The sequence below is a fragment of the Armigeres subalbatus genome, chromosome 1 (assembly GCF_024139115.2).
Source record: "Armigeres subalbatus isolate Guangzhou_Male chromosome 1, GZ_Asu_2, whole genome shotgun sequence".
Lineage (NCBI taxonomy): Eukaryota > Metazoa > Arthropoda > Insecta > Diptera > Culicidae > Armigeres > Armigeres subalbatus.
In genome coordinates, this window is record NC_085139.1 from 40,275,881 (window position 1) to 40,291,643 (window position 15,763).

General features: G+C 43.5%; 1 protein-coding gene across 1 annotated transcript in view; it reads left to right on the forward strand.

Annotated features, from left to right (window-relative positions):
• Window positions 1–15,763, forward strand: part of LOC134224630 (leucine-rich repeat-containing protein 24) — an 820,149-nt gene that overhangs the window by 501,082 nt on the left and 303,304 nt on the right. The window contains exon 2 of the mRNA XM_062704092.1: window positions 4,688–4,961. The gene's annotated coding sequence lies outside the window, so the exon portion shown is untranslated. The remainder of the gene's footprint in view (window positions 1–4,687; window positions 4,962–15,763) is intronic.

Below are 15,763 nucleotides of genomic sequence, written 5' to 3' on the forward strand. Positions count from 1 at the left end.
TTTTCACTCCAATAAAAAACTTGTTCGAATTAGCTGATTTTAATGATTATGAACTTCCTAACGTAGAACAAAACCCATATCTCATAATACGGGATCATTCACATGGATAATTACGGGTTCAATTCACTGTAACAGATATAAGAAAAGTTGCGAACATAAATTGACAAATACATAATTTTGGTTACGACCATTTGAAGTTCCATCGCAGTGTTTACTTTTTCGGTTCGCAGTGACTGGATCGCGGTGACATTAGGATGAACGTAAATAAAGCGAGCTGTCTTCTCTCTCTCAGGTTTATACTATTCCTTTTATTTCCACTACTTTGTTGTACCTTTGACAGATACGCATACGGGGCCTTCCTTAGCCGTGTGGTAAGATGCACGGCTACAAAGCAAGACCATGCTGAAGGTGGCTGAGTTCGATTCCCGGTGCCGGTCTAGGGAACTATTCGGAAATTTCTCGGGAAACGGTTCAAAATATCTTCGGGCAACTGGATAATCCGTTGCAAAAGTTTCGAAATTTTCTCGGAAACTATTCGCAATGTCCTCAAAAACTCTTCAAACATTCCTCGGAAAGCTCTTCAGAATTTTTTGGAGCAACGCTTCTGAATTTCATCGAAAACTTTTCGAATTTTCCGCTGAAAACTATTCGGAAATCCATTGGGAAATCCTTCGAAATTTCCTCGGAAACTCTCAAACAACTCTGAATATCTCGGGAAGCTCTTCGAATAATGTTAGGAATTTCCTTGGGAAACTCTTCGACATTTTCTCAAAACGGCTTCAAATTCCTCGTTAAACTCTACACATATTCCTTGAAAAATTCTTCCGATATTCCTCAATGTGCTTTTCCAAATGTCCTCTATTTTAGAATGTTCCCAAGATTTGAGTTCCATTCGAAGAGAACACGCAGATACACCACAAAATGGTTCGGGACCTATGAATTGTCGAGATGAACCAAGTCTGGCCAGCATATCAGCTTGTTCATTGCCTTCAATGCCACAATGACCAGGAACCCAATACAGGTTCACTTTGTTACGACTACCCAAGTTTTGGAGTGACTGAACACATTCCCAAACGAGTTAAGATCTACATATTGCTGATTTCAAAGCATTCAATGCTGCTTGACTGTCAGACATTATGCAAATATTTGAATGCCTATAACTTCTGCGTAAGCATAAATTAGAGCATTCAAGAATAGCCTGAACTGCCTAACAAATAAAGGAAGGAATAAAAAAAAATTGAAATTTGTAAAAATGACGTCTAAAAAGTTCGTCTGGTGGGAATGGACTGTCATGTGACGGAATAAATTATTAGGAAATTTACAAATAGGCGGCGCTAGTGTACTTGAAATATTCTTGCATGTTTGAAATATTGCTTTAGCTTTCGGAGCAATTCCTGGAGCAGCTTTCAGAGCACTTCCTGGTGGATTTTACAAAGGCATTTATGGAAAAATGTCGGAAGATTTCTTTTGCTTGAAATAAGCTCACCTCGACCCACGCAGCCGCGCCGCCGCTGCCGATTGCCAACGGCACGACGCCGCCGGTTTCTGAAAATGATCTGAAATTGACTTGTTCGGTCAAATGACCTGTTCGGTCAAATGACCTGTCCGGTCAAATGACCTGTTCGGTCAAATGACCTGTTCGGTCAAATGATCTGTTCGGTCAGACCTGTTTGGGTCAAATGACCTGTTCGGTCAATGACCTGTTCGGGTCAAATGACCTGTTCGGTCAAATGACCTGTTCGGTCAAAATGACCTGTTCGGTCAAATGACCTGTTCGGTCAAAATGACCTGTTGGGTCAAATGACCTGTTCGGTCAAATGACCTGTTCGGTCAAATGACCTGTTCGGTCAAATGACCTGTTCGGTCAAATGACCTGTTCGGTCAAATGACCTGTTCGGTCAAATGACCTGTTCGGTCAAATGACCTGTTCGGTCAAATGACCTGTTCGGTCAAATGACCTGTTCGGTCAAATGACCCGTTCGGTCAAATGACCTGTTCGGTCAAATGACCTGTTCGGTCAAATGACCTGTTCGGTCAAATGACCTGTTCGGTCAAAATGACCTGTTCGGTCAATGACCTGTTCGGTCAAATGACCTGTTCGGTCAAAATGACCTGTTCGATCAAATGACCTGTTCGGTCAAATGACCTGTTCGGTCAAAATTACCTGTTCGGTCAAATGACCTTTTTTCGGTCAAATGACCTGTTCGGTCAAATGACCTGTTGGGCCAAATGACCTGTTCGGTCAAATGACCTGTTCCGGTCAAAATGACCTGTTCCGGCTCAAATGACCTGTTCGGTCAAATGACCTGTTCGGTCAAATGACCTGTTCGGTCAAATGACCTGTTCGGTCAAATGACCTGTTCGGTCAAATGACCTGTTCGGTCAAATGACCTGTTCGGTCAAATGACCTGTTCGGTCAAATGACCTGTTCGGTCAAATGACCTGTTCGGTCAAATGACCTGTTCGGTCGAATGACCTGTTCGGTAAAATGACCTGTTCGGTAAAATGACCTGTTCGGTCAAATGACCTGTTCGGTCAAATGATCTATTCGGTCAAATGACCTGTTCGGTCAAATGACCTGTTCGGACAAATGAACTGTTCGGTCGAATGACCTGTTCGGTCAAATTACCTGTTCGGTCAAATGACCCATTCGGTCTATTGTCCCATTCGGTCAAATGTCCCATTCGATCAAATGACCTAATCGGTCAAATGTCCCATTCGGTCAAACGACCTAATCGGTCAAATGTCCCATTCGATCAATCCGCTTAGAAAGTCAGTGTATAAACGCCTGGTGTGGAAAAGCCTAGGGAAATCCAGCCCTTGAGTATTTTCCGCACGACTAAGGCAGTTGTTTAAAAACTGCTGCACGAAAAAAAAAACTCAACAAGCACGTTTTCTATGTGGTAGCCAGAAGGGTACTGAAAGTAGTCATAATGAATACAGAAAATATATTTGTACAGATTTATTGTCGTTATCCCTGACTCATCAAAGTCAACCCAACAGGCAACCAGCGCCCTACGGATCTAATCGAAAACGTGATTCACCGCCAGACATCATCAACTTCCATTCCAACGCACAAACACGTATGCCCACTTCAGGAAGCAATATATGCTGGAGGACGGAATTATTATTCCGACCATCATCCGGGTTCCCATTCTTTGGACCAACGGAGCAGAGCCACCTCGGCAGGAGGAGAAAAAGAATGCGAACGGTTCCATTTGCCGAAGTACCTCTTACCGGATGTCTCATTTCCCGGATTAAAACCGGAATTCAATAGGAATCCGATGTCGCCCGGCCCAGCCTCGAATGACGGTTCCTTTCACATATGATCCACATTCCATGGCAATCATCGAACTGAAAGGCGGACCATCGACCTACCCCGGGGATAATCCGGAATTAATGAATCTTTTTTTTTTCCACACACCGACGACGCACAATATTTCCCCCATCATCGGTACTTGATTTCTCATTTATGCGAAATCTTCGATTCTCATTCCTGGCAGCCAGCAAAAAAAAAGTACCCTCGATGGTAACTTGAAACCCTACTCTTGCACCCATGACGGAATGGTGTGAATTCCAGATGAAATAAAAAACGGAAACAAGTGTGCGTGTCTATGACAGCCAGCGGTTTCACAACTGGCAAATGCCCCCCTCTCCCCTCTTTTTTTGGAACGTCGGTTTCGACCAAGCTCCTAGAAGCCGAGGAGACGGAAATGGGCCCACCCAGGCGAAGAAACTGATGAATTTGCAAATTTTCACACAATCGCCCCGAAATTGGTTTTCCAATAAGTGTGTATGTTGTCGGTTGCCATCACGCACGCACAGAACATTCATTCATTGGTGCTTCTTCAGTCGGCATTGGGACTCCTCGAGATGCGGTGCCTTTGTCAGCGGCGGAATCGTGTGGTGGGCTCCTTTGGGAGCGCTAGCGAGTTCATTTGTAACAAATTTTTTTCATGATTTTCCATAAATTAAAACCGAAGCTGGTTTTCACAACTACATATTAGAGTTCCCTTGAATTCTTTAAAAGCTCGTCTTCCATTTTTAAAAACAATTTTCCGCCATTTCTAGCTAAAATAGTAAAGTTAACACAGGCATTTTCGTCTTTTCCTCGAAAACCAATGAAAGAGACACTTTTTTTGTCAAAGTCATCCATACCAAATTCTAAGCTCAGGAGAAATGTTCTGCTTTCGCGGGTTTTAGCCCCTTTAGCCCCTTTTGGATTTCTTCTTACTTCTTCCTTCCATATTTTATTTTATTTTATTGTTCTTTTTATTTTTTTTTTATTTTTTTTCTTCTTTCTGCATAAAACTCGTTGACTGTAATGTTTTTTTGTTCTTGGAAACCTTTTTGCCTTTATTTCAAATAAAAGAGGCTGAAGAATTTCGAATTAATTGCTTTTGACATATCAAGCCCTTGCCCTCCCCTTCATATGCTTCTGTTAATATTTTCCAACCGCTTCCCATATGACACCAGCTGTGGTCACAAGGGCGGAATACCGAGTGTAAATCTCCGGTTCCATGTTTTCTACTTTCTGCTTCAGGGCCACCATGGCCTATCCATGGCACCCACCACCAAAAAAGTTACCCATCACCAAAAAGACCAAAGCTTCCCATATATACAAACACATATTTGCTTTCCAATTGGAAATTCTAATAACGTTCGGTTTCTTTTCTCGCTTTTGCAGGATTTTTCCCCCCGAACGTCGAGCTTCGACCCGTGTGACTGAGAAAAGCTTCAGCCAGTGAAAAAAAAATAGAAAGTGAAAAAGTGAATGTGTGAGCGAGTGAGAGTAGGCGTATGTGTGTTGCCTTCGACGGTTTTCTTTTTTTGAGAAGAGAAAGTGCAAAGTGGAAAAAAATACGAATCGGAGGCGGCAGCACACGCGGATATGTGATAAGGCATCTTCATAGGGACGACCCTGTCCAGAACGGCAGACAGGCAGCTTGAATTTCAATGAGGTGAGTTTTCCTTTTCTCTGATTTTTATTTCGACGAAATTTCAGGCATGAGTGCAAAATGGGCGAATGGTGGGATCCTTTTTAAATGCCTTAATTTTAGGGTACGCTTCTGTAAGAGGAAGGCAAATTAGAGCATAAGGTTTCAGAAATTCGTACGAGTATAAGAAGAGGTTTTATTCGAGGGCAAATTGTCAAATTAAACGTGCTTTGTATTTCTGAATAACAAACGAAGTGGAAATTGAGTTTTGTGTGGCAGCTCAGGCATGAATTTTACATTTTGATTGGGGCCGGTGTATAAACAGAACAGCTTTAAATATGAAGAAATATCAAGGGACCACAACTTTATTAGTAGCGTTATTTGTCGCTTAGTTTGCACTACTTATTCTTTGCTATTAAATAAATGAACTGCAAATGTGTCAAATTTAATTTAATTTATTTAATTGCTTCATAATCGACGTATGATATTTAGCTGAGTAAAAATAAACGAAAAGTGAAGTTACTTCTGTTTTTGCTGTAACGTCCTTTACATGAAATATGTTACGGGTAGCAAGCAAAGTTTGAGATCTATTCTGGGAAACATATTATACGATACGATAGGAGCCTATTAATTCTATAAAACACAAATCAAGACTGTTCTTAAAGCTTCTTTATTGCCATGGCAAATCCACCACCCGTATACTGACTAAAAATGATTATGTCCAACGCTCACGTTCCCGCTAATGGACAGGAATCATTAACAATTAACTTCAGATAGCGCAACAGCCTCCGTCGATTTTGGTTTCGAGGAACGTGGCCTGCCAGTAATCTGCCTTCACATCCCACACAACTAAATCAAGTAGGGTAAGACTGCAAAATTTCTGGACCAAAGCACGTCGTTACGATCTTCGCGCCAGTATGGAACGGTGTGCCCCCGCTAGCACCCAAGCTCCCACATTAAACATTAAAACTCGCCCGGTAATTACCCATAAATCTTGAAATTTTCCTCGCCCACCAATTTCCCTAGAACTGCGAGACCCGGTGGCTGGTTTCTGGCGAAGTCCGCACTCCAAACGAGCCTCGGAAATGGAGTTGTTCAAGATGCATTCCCCAAGAGGTTCCCTCCGTTCGTTCGTGGCCGGAAAAACATTATCCGACCAGCAAGCGCAGTGGAAGGCCGTTTCATTAGGGCGAAATGACGATTTATTGTGGCGGACGTTGGCTGTCATCATCTATGCGACATCACGCGATGATGTAGAAGGAAGAGATGACTGCGACGCGAAGAGTTAGATTAGAGGCTGTTGAGGAGCTTACTGACCCGGGCGGTCGCCGCATCGCGTCATAACTGTGAGGAATGCAGGACCAGTAAGCACGATGATGTCTTTTTTATTTGGGATTATTGAATATGAATATGAAGTTGTTCAGTCGAAAATTAAGCTCGCATCTCTCGGCGCTATGTCTTGCTAGGGTAGGTGAAATCCCGAACTCAGTTGAGTAAATCTCGGCAAGTTGTAACGTAGATTGGAAAAAATGAATTGATTCACTTGTCATAAGACGAGTTTGTACCTTCCCATTTAATTCTACCACTTGATTGTACCTCGACAGATACGTATTTCGACCTCAACAGTAAGGTCGTCTTCAGTGTCTCGTACTTGACTCGACTTTCTTAACATGAATTGAGTGTCAAAAATATTGTGCCCAGGGAAGTCGAGAAAATTTCCAACCCGAAAATTGCCTAGACCAGACCGGGAATTGAACCCAGTCACCCTCAGCATGGTCTTGCTTTGTAGACGCGCATCTTGCAACACGGGTAAGAAGAGCCCTCCTTACTGCCGAGACTTCCGAGAATTTATTCTCATTTCCGATAAAGCCTTCAAATCGAAATCGGATGGCAACTGTCGCTTCTAGCTAAAATCGTGCAAAAAACGTTGTGGGAAAAAATCATTGTAAGGTCAATTTGGCCTACATATAAGTTTTGTTTCGATAATCAGCACGACTTTTTTTAGAATCGCAGAAAAAACCTGAAAGAAACTTCTGAAGGATTTCTGAACGAATTTCGAGTAGAATTCTTGGAAGAGTTTTGTGAGAGTTACCTTCCGGTAGAATTCATTCCTGAAGGAACTTCCGTTCCTGGAGGAACTTCCGGAGGAATTCCCGGGGGAACTTCCGGAGGAATTCCCGGGGGAACTTCCGGAGGAATTCCCGAGGGAACTTCCGGAGGAATTCCCGAGGGAACTTCCGGAGGAATTCCTGGAGGAACTTCCGGAAGGTAACTCTCACAAAACTCTTCCAAGAATTCTACTCGAAAATCGTTCAGAAATTCTTCAGAAGTTTCTTTCAGGTTTTTTCTGCGATTCTACGATTATTCCTACATAAATTACTTCTAAAAATCTCACAAAAATTCTCCAAAAACATCTCTGGATATTCTTCTGAGAATCCACACAAAAGTTTAATGAGTAGCGTTTTTCGTGATTATAAGTAGCGTGAAATTCGCTTCAAGAATTCTTCCACAAAAACTAGAAACTTCCTCTAGAAACTCTTCCGGAAGTTCTCGGACAATTCCTCGGGAAAATTTATTTTGAAATTCCGCCAGAAATTCTTCTTTTAGAAGAATTAACGATGAAACTTTTGTAGAAAAATCAGAAGGAGGTCCTGAAAGATTTAATGAAACAATTCCTGAAGGATTTACTGAAGAAATTTCTGATTTGAATCCCTGGAGGATTGTTTGAATTAATTCTTAAACGTATTTTCTATGTAATGGATTTCCAAATGGACTTACTGATGGAATATTCGAGAAGAAACCTGAAAAATTTGTTGAAGAACTTTTAGAATATGAAGTATTTTAGTAAGTAAGTTCATGTGGAGTTCAAAAGTCGTGCTGATTATCGAAACAAAACTTACACGTAGGCCAAGTTGACCTTACAATGATTTTTTCCTACAACGTTTTTTGCACGATTTTAGCTAGAAGTCAGCCCCATGCTAGATACAGTTGCCATCCGATTTCGATTTGAAGGCTTTATCGGAAATGAGAATAAATTCTCGGAAATCTCGGCAGTAAGGAGGGCCCTCCTTACCCGTGTTGCAAGATGTGCATCTACAAAGTAAGACCATGCTGAGGGTGACTGGGTTCGATTGCCGGTCCGGTCTAGGCAACTTTCGGGTTGGAAATTTGTTCGACTTTCCTGGGCACAAATGTATCATCGTGATAGCCTCATGATATACAAATGCAAAAATGGTAACTTAGCTAAGAAACATTGCAGTTATTAACTGTGAAGAGCCAAAGCTGGAGGAACTTCCGGAGGAATTCCTGGAGGAACTTCCGGAGGAATTCCTGGAGGAACTTCCGGAGGAATTCCTGGAGGAACTTCCGGAGGAATTCCTGGAGGAACTTCCGGAGGAATTCCTGGAGGAACTTCCGGAAGAATTCCTGGAGGAATTCCTGGAGGAACTTCCGGAGGAATTCCTGGAGGAACTTCCGGAGGAATTCCTGGAGGAACTTCCGGAGGAATTCCTGGAGGAACTTCCGGAGGCATTCCTGGAGGAACTTCCGGAGGCATTCCTGGAGGAACTTCCGGAGGAATTCCTGGAGGAACTTCCGGAGGAATTCCTGGAGCAACTTCCGGAGGAATTCCTAGAGGAACTTCCGGAGGAATTCCTAGAGGAACTTCCGGAGGAATTCCTAGAGGAACTTCCGGAGGAATTCCTAGAGGAACTTCCGGAGGAATTCCTAGAGGAACTTCCGGAGGAATTCCTAGAGGAACTTCCGGAGGAATTCCTAGAGGAACTTCCGGAGGAATTCCTAGAGGAACTTCCGGAGGAATTCCTGAGGAACTTCCGAGGAATTCCTGGAGGAACTTCCGGAGGAATTCCTGGAGGAACTTCCGAGGAATTCCTGGAGGAACTTCCGAGGAATTCCTGGAGGAACTTCCGGAGGAATTCCTGGAGGAACTTCGGAGGAATTCCTGGAGGAACTTCCGGAGGAATTCCTGGAGGAACTTCCGAGGAATTCCTGGAGGAACTTCCGGAGGAATTCCTGGAGGAACTTCCGGAGGAATTCCTGAGGAACTTCCGGAGGAATTCCTGGAGGAACTTCCGAGGAATTCCTGGAGGAACTTCTGCACGAGGAATTCCTGGAGAAACTTCCGGAGGAATTCCTGGAGGAACTTCCGGAGGAATTCCTGGAGAAAACTTCCGGAGGAATTCCTGGAGGAACTTCCGGAGGAATTCCTGGAGGAACTTCCGGAGGAATTCCTGGAGGAACTTCCGGAGGAATTCCTGGAGGAACCTCCGAAGGAATTCCTGAAGGAACTTCCGGAGTAATTCCTGGAGGAACTTCCGGAGGAATTCCCGGAGGAACTTCAGGAGGAACTCCCGGGGGAACTTCCGGAGGAATTCTGGGGAACTTCCGAGGAATTCCCTGGGAACTTCTGAGAATTCGGGGAACTTCCGAGGAAATTCGGGGGAACTTCCCGAGGAATTCCTGGGGAACTTCCGGAGGAATTTATGGGGAACTTCCGAGGAATTCCTGGGAACTTCCGGAGGAATTCCCTGGGAACTTCCGGAGGAATTCCTGGGAACTTCCGAGGAATTCCTGGGGAACTTCCGAGGAATTCCTGGGGAACTTCCGGAGGAATTCCTGGGGAACTTCCGAGGAATTCCTGGGAACTTCCGGAGGAATTCCGGGGAACTTCCGGAGGAATTCCCTGGGAACTTCCGGAGGAATTCCTGGGAGCTTCGGAGGAATTCCTGGGGAGCTTCCGAGGAATTCAGGGGAACTTCCGGAGGAATTCCTGGGGAACTTCCGGAGGAATCTCTGGGAACTTCCGAGGAATTCCCTCCTGGGAACTTCCGGAGGAATTCGGGGAACTTCCGGAGGAATTCTGGGAACTTCCGGAGGAATTCCTGGGGAACTTCCGAGGAATTCCTGGGAACTTCCGGAGGAATTCCTGGGAACTTCCGAGGAATTCCTGGGAACTTCCGAGGAATTCCTGGGAACTTCCGGAGGAATTCCTGGGAACTTCCGGAGGAATTCCCGGGGAACTTCCGGAGGAATTCCCTGGAACTCTGAGGAATTCCTGGGAACTCTGGAGGAATTCCTGGGAACTTCCGGAGGAATTCCTGGGGAACTTCCGAGGAATTCGGGAACTTCCGAGGAATTCCTGGGAACTTCCGAGGAATTCCTGGGGAACTTCCGAGGAATTCCTGGGGAACTTCCGAGGAATTCCTGGGAACTTCCGGAGGAATTCCTGGGAACTTCCGGAGGAATTCCGGGGAACTTCCGAGGAATTCCTGGGGAACTTCCGAGGAATTCCTGGGAACTTCCGGAGGAATTCCTGGGGAACTTCCGAGGAATTCCTGGGAACTTCCGGAGGAATTCCCTGGGAACTTCCGAGGAATTCCTGGGAACTTCCGGAGGAATTCTGGGTAACTTCCGGAGGAATTCCTGGGCAACTTCCGAGGAATTCCTGGGTAACTTCCGAGGAATTCCCGTGGGAACTTCCGGAGGAATTCCCGGGGGAACTTCCGGAGGAATTCCCGGGGGAACTTCCGGAGGAATTCCCGGGGGAACTTCCGGAGGAATTCCCGGGGGAACTTCCGGAGGAATTCCCGGGGGAACTTCCGGAGGAATTCCCGGGGGAACTTCCGGAGGAATTCCAGGGGGAACTTCCAGAGTAATTCCCGGGAGAACTTCCGGAGGAATTCCCGGGGGAACTTCCGAAGGAATTATTTTGTTGGAAATTATTTTGTTGGACATTTGTTGCATCAATATTAGAAATTCTATGAAGTTCATTGGTACTATACCATGGAAGCAACTTCAGAATCATTTTAAAAATTTTATTTTGAATCCTCTGAAGTGCCTACTTTCTGGTATTGCAGCAACTAGTCCGTATTGGCACAGCATTCAACATGGCAGGTCTAAAAGTTTGTTTGCAAATCAAAAGTTTGTTCTTAAGACAAAGTTTTGATTTTCTGTTTATAAGTGGATATAGACAATTAATATATGTGTTACATTTTGCTTGAAGGCCTTCAATGTGATTTTTTAAAGATAATTTATGGTCTAGCAGAAGTCCTAAATATTTGGCTTCACTAGACCAATTAATTGGAGCTCCATTCATAGTGACAATATGTCTGCTAGAAGGTTTCAAATAAGAAGCTCTCGGCTTATGTGGGAAAATTATAAGCTGAGTTTTGGAGGCATTCGGGGAAATTTTCCATTTTCGCAAGTAAGTTGAGAAAACATCTAAACTTTTTGCAATCTACTACAAATGACACGAAGACTTCGCCCTTTGGCTGAAAGGCCCGTGTCATTTGCAAACAAAGATTTTTGACACCCTGGTGGTAAATCAGGTAAGTCAGAAGTAAAAATGTTATACAATATGGGCCCCAGTATGCTGCCTTGGGGAACACCAGCTTTCAAGCAGAAATAATTGTGTTTAGTTTTTGTTCACCGAGAAAAAACAACAAAAACAGCTTCATAAGGGCCGATGTACACGTAGCGGTTTTATACGCTGCGTGCACGCCGCGTTCATGCAAGGTACCAAGCATCAAATGGAGCAATGCACACGTAAACGTATGCACAACTACATTTGATACTGGGTACCTTGCGTGGACGCGGCGTGCATGCAGCTTGAAAAAAACGCTACGTGGGCATCGGCCCTAAATTGCTTTCGTTGTGACGCCGAACATGCCATCGTCGTCGAACAAAATCATGACAATCGCAAGGACAGTTTCCGGCGATTTTCGGACTTGTGCACACCTCTAATCCTAACGTACTTCGACACCACAAATAAACTTAATATTTGTCCCAACCTTGAAAAAACATCCTTTCTATCGTTTTAATTTCAGCAGCACTCGCCATATGAATGATTCACACTGTCAAGGGTGTGACACCATTAATATTTCAATTTGAAACGATTCACGATTCCGATTTGGTCTATTTCCAATTACGGAATTAAACCCCTTCGGCACCCTTCGGTGCCCGACGGTCTCAAAAACCCCTTCTAGTGATTATTTGTTCTGCCAAAACCAGCGATCTTGTTCCAGTGCTCCGACTCGAGTGGGTCTGAAATTAAATAATAATCTGACCACTTATAGAAGAAGAGTAGCATGGCAAGAATCTCATTGTTTCGCCATGGAGGTAGTTCCGTCCGGCAACGTGGGCGCTGCTTCGTTAAATAATGAAAACAGAAAGGTCTGGCTCTTGAGCAAAACAGAAACAAAAGCTTATGATAAACTATTTCCATTCTTACAGTTCTTGCCTACATTTTTCCCGATAGCGGTGAAACAAAAACCGGACACAGTACTTTTCCGGTCAGTGAGTGGGACGAACTCAATTGTTTTGGCTTGGTCCCACTGGACTTAATTTTTTATTGACTACTCTTTGTGGTACTCATTGCTGGCAGGCGCTTAGTGACGGATGATCCAGGCGTAGATATCCACGTGTGGAGTCGTCATCCTTCCGAGAAGGACTCCGGCTGGCTCGTTTCTGGGGCATGGACCCAGACTTGCTCATCTGACCGAAGAAAATTAAGTTTTTATTTATCAGTTACTGACTTGGAATCGAATTCAACTGGGAGGCCTTCCATGAATGTCGGGTTGGGACAGTTGAGCATGCCGGTGCCAAGTGACTCAAAAATTGATTATATTTCCAACTTTATGAGATTCTTTCGACGAAAAGTTCAAAATTGAGACATATGTGATGAAAATGGCAATAATTAACCGTAACTTGATGGCAAACTGATCATTTCCACAATCGAAAACTTTCAAATGAATTCTCATATATCTAAAAATTTGTTTGGAACTATCAATACAATTTCAAACATTGCTTAAAATATTATTGTTTTGGTTCGCAGCTCTATTTATCAATTTAGAAGTTATTATTTTCCACATATCTAATAACACTGCTTTTCAACCTTCTGATGCCTCATGATGAAACATACCCCAAAAGGGTGCACGCTCAAAAATTAAATCAGTCCGCTATTGAATGTTCAATCTGCGATGTTATTTTACCAGCCAATCATTCTCGAAACTCAATTCATTGAATAGCCTCATCACCGACGGCAAGCATAAACGGGGATCATATTGTGGGACGCGTTCTACATTAAGTCAGTTCGTCTAGGGAGCTTCGGTACAAACTAAGCTGGAAGCACAAAGTTTTCATAAGCTGCATTGCAAGTACAGAAAATAATTCAAAATTGATTGAGGTAAAATAATAAAATAAATGAATATTTTCTAAATAATAATAATTTTTAAAAATAGTTTATCCGCACTTTATGTAGAACGGAAGAAATGCACCTAACCAATTCTCACCTATGGATAACCTTTATGAATAACCTTTCAACGCTTCATTTAGCCCGGCGAACTATCGCGATTCATTATAATTGATTCACCCTCTCGACCGCCAACACTTGGCTCTAACTAATCCCGCCGACCAAGCAAAATAACTGAACATAGAGTTACCATGATGAAGATATCTTTAATCTGGAAATATATTTAATTTTGGACAGAGACTTATTGTGCCTCTTTCAAATACTTTTCCACCGAAATCTCAAGAACTCTTGATGAATGATTTTCGACAGGTTATTCTCCGGTAAAGGCCACGTCTTTTAGAACAATGTAAACCACACTTATCCAATGATGAAAATCCCTTATGGTCACCCTAATCGAACGTGACAAATAAAAGGCAAAATGTTTCAATCCTAAGCGCGTCATCTCAGCAAACGCGCGCGCGGTCTGGTGCACAGTCTGCTGGTGAAAACGGAACTCACGAACAAAGGAACCTTTTGTTCGCATCCGCACCATCGCACCGTACCGTCGTCGTCGTGGCCGGAGGTGTTCCGCGCGGCGCCGTGTTGACCTGACCTGAATCCCGACCCGTCCGTGTCTGTATGACAGCAGCGCACAGAACAACACATTCGCCACCGTTCGGCGTCATCATCGCCGCGGTGTGGATTTAGACAACCACCGAATGCTCAACGAGACGCGTACTCGTCGACCTTATCACCGATACAGCGAAAAAATAGAGCAGCAGGTCGAAATTGATTGGAGGTTTGCTGTCTTGTGGCAATCCACACCCTTACCGGTAGGACACACAAGTCCGTTCAACACGTGCCGATACGCGGGAACCGCAGGTGCAGTCGCCTTTTTGACACGCGTAGATTGTGGGCCCCTCTGGGAAGCAAATCGGGTGATACCGAATATGCAAATTTCCGGTTCACCGCCAACGTTGTCATTCGCGACTTCCACCGACTGTGGCGGCTAATGACGGTTTCGCTTCACGCGCATACAATACGAGAAACGGAATATTGTGAATGCGGTTACCGAGCAGTGCATCACTGTGAGGGCAACAACTATCGATCGGAGGTGCTTGTTTTCATATCAGTGGGAACATTAAAAGCTGATTCGCAGAGCACTTTTCATCTTATTGAATTTCAAATTCTGAATGATAAGCAAAACTTTTAAACAAAAATATTTTATGCACACCATTAAGCGACATAGGTTGATCCTCCTCGTAAAAAATCCTTCCGTAAGACAGGAAAATCTCCTTCAGAATTTTGGAAACTTTATTATTGTGTTTTTTTAACATAGTATTAAGTTCAACACATGATTCGCAGGATAGTGTTTCTCGGATTCCAAACGAAATTAAAGGGAAATTCTCCCAGAATTCATTGAAAGACAATCCCTGTCGGAACTCGGAGAGAATTCCTTCCAGAAGTAACTAATTAAGAATTAGTAACTAATTCCGAAATTCGAAAAAAAAATCCGTCCAGGAATCAGAGGACATTCCTCCGGGATTTTGAAGACAATTCTTCACGAAATTCGTGATGAATTCCTCCCAGAATTCTGTGTAAATCATCCAGGAGTGAAGTCATTCCAAAATTTGGACAGATTTCCTCCTGAATTCGCAAAGAATTCCTCCAGGAATACACAAAGTTTGAATTCTGGAAGATATTATTCCGGAATTTGGGAAAAATTCCTGCCGGGAGAAAATTTCTCCCGCAATTTGGAGACAAATGCTTGCGGAATTCGAGAAGAATTCCCTACGAAACCCGGGAAAAATTCCTTCCGAAACTAGGAGGAAATTAATTAATTCTTGAATTCGGGGCAGATTTCTATTCAGGATTCAAGGCATAAGTGCTTCCAGAATTCGAAGATAGCTTTATACAGAATTAGGGGAGATTACCTTCCGGAATTTGTGAAGAATGCATTGTGGGGAATGCATTCCGGAATACGGGAAGAATGCCCTCTGGAATTGAAAAAAAATCTTTCAGGCAATAATTTCGAAATTCATTCCGGAATGTGGCGTAAATTCCTTCCAGAAATCGTTAAGAATTCGTTCAGGAATTCGGGAAGATTTTTAGAAGAATTCCTTCCGGAATTCGGGAAAAAACTTCCGGTATTTCGGATAGAATTCCTTCCGGAATTCGGATAGAATTCCTTCCGGAATTCGGATAGAATTCCTTCCGGAATTCGGGAAGAATTCCTTCCGATTCGGGACGAATTCCATCCGTAATTCGGAAAGAATTCCATCCGGAATTCGGGAAGAATTCCTTCCGGAATTCGGGAAGAATTCTTTCCGGAATTCGGAAAGAATTCCTTCCGGCATTCAAGAATTCGGGAAGAATTCCTTCCGATATTCGGGAATTTAAAGAATTCCTACCGGAATTTGGGAAGAATTCCTTCCGGAATTCGGGAAAAATTTCTTCCAAAATTCGGGAAGAATTCTTCCGGAATTCGAAAAAAAAAAAAACCTTCCGGAATTCAGGAAGAAATCCTTCCGGAATTCAGGAAGAATTCCTTCCGGGATTCGAGAAGAATTCCTTCCAG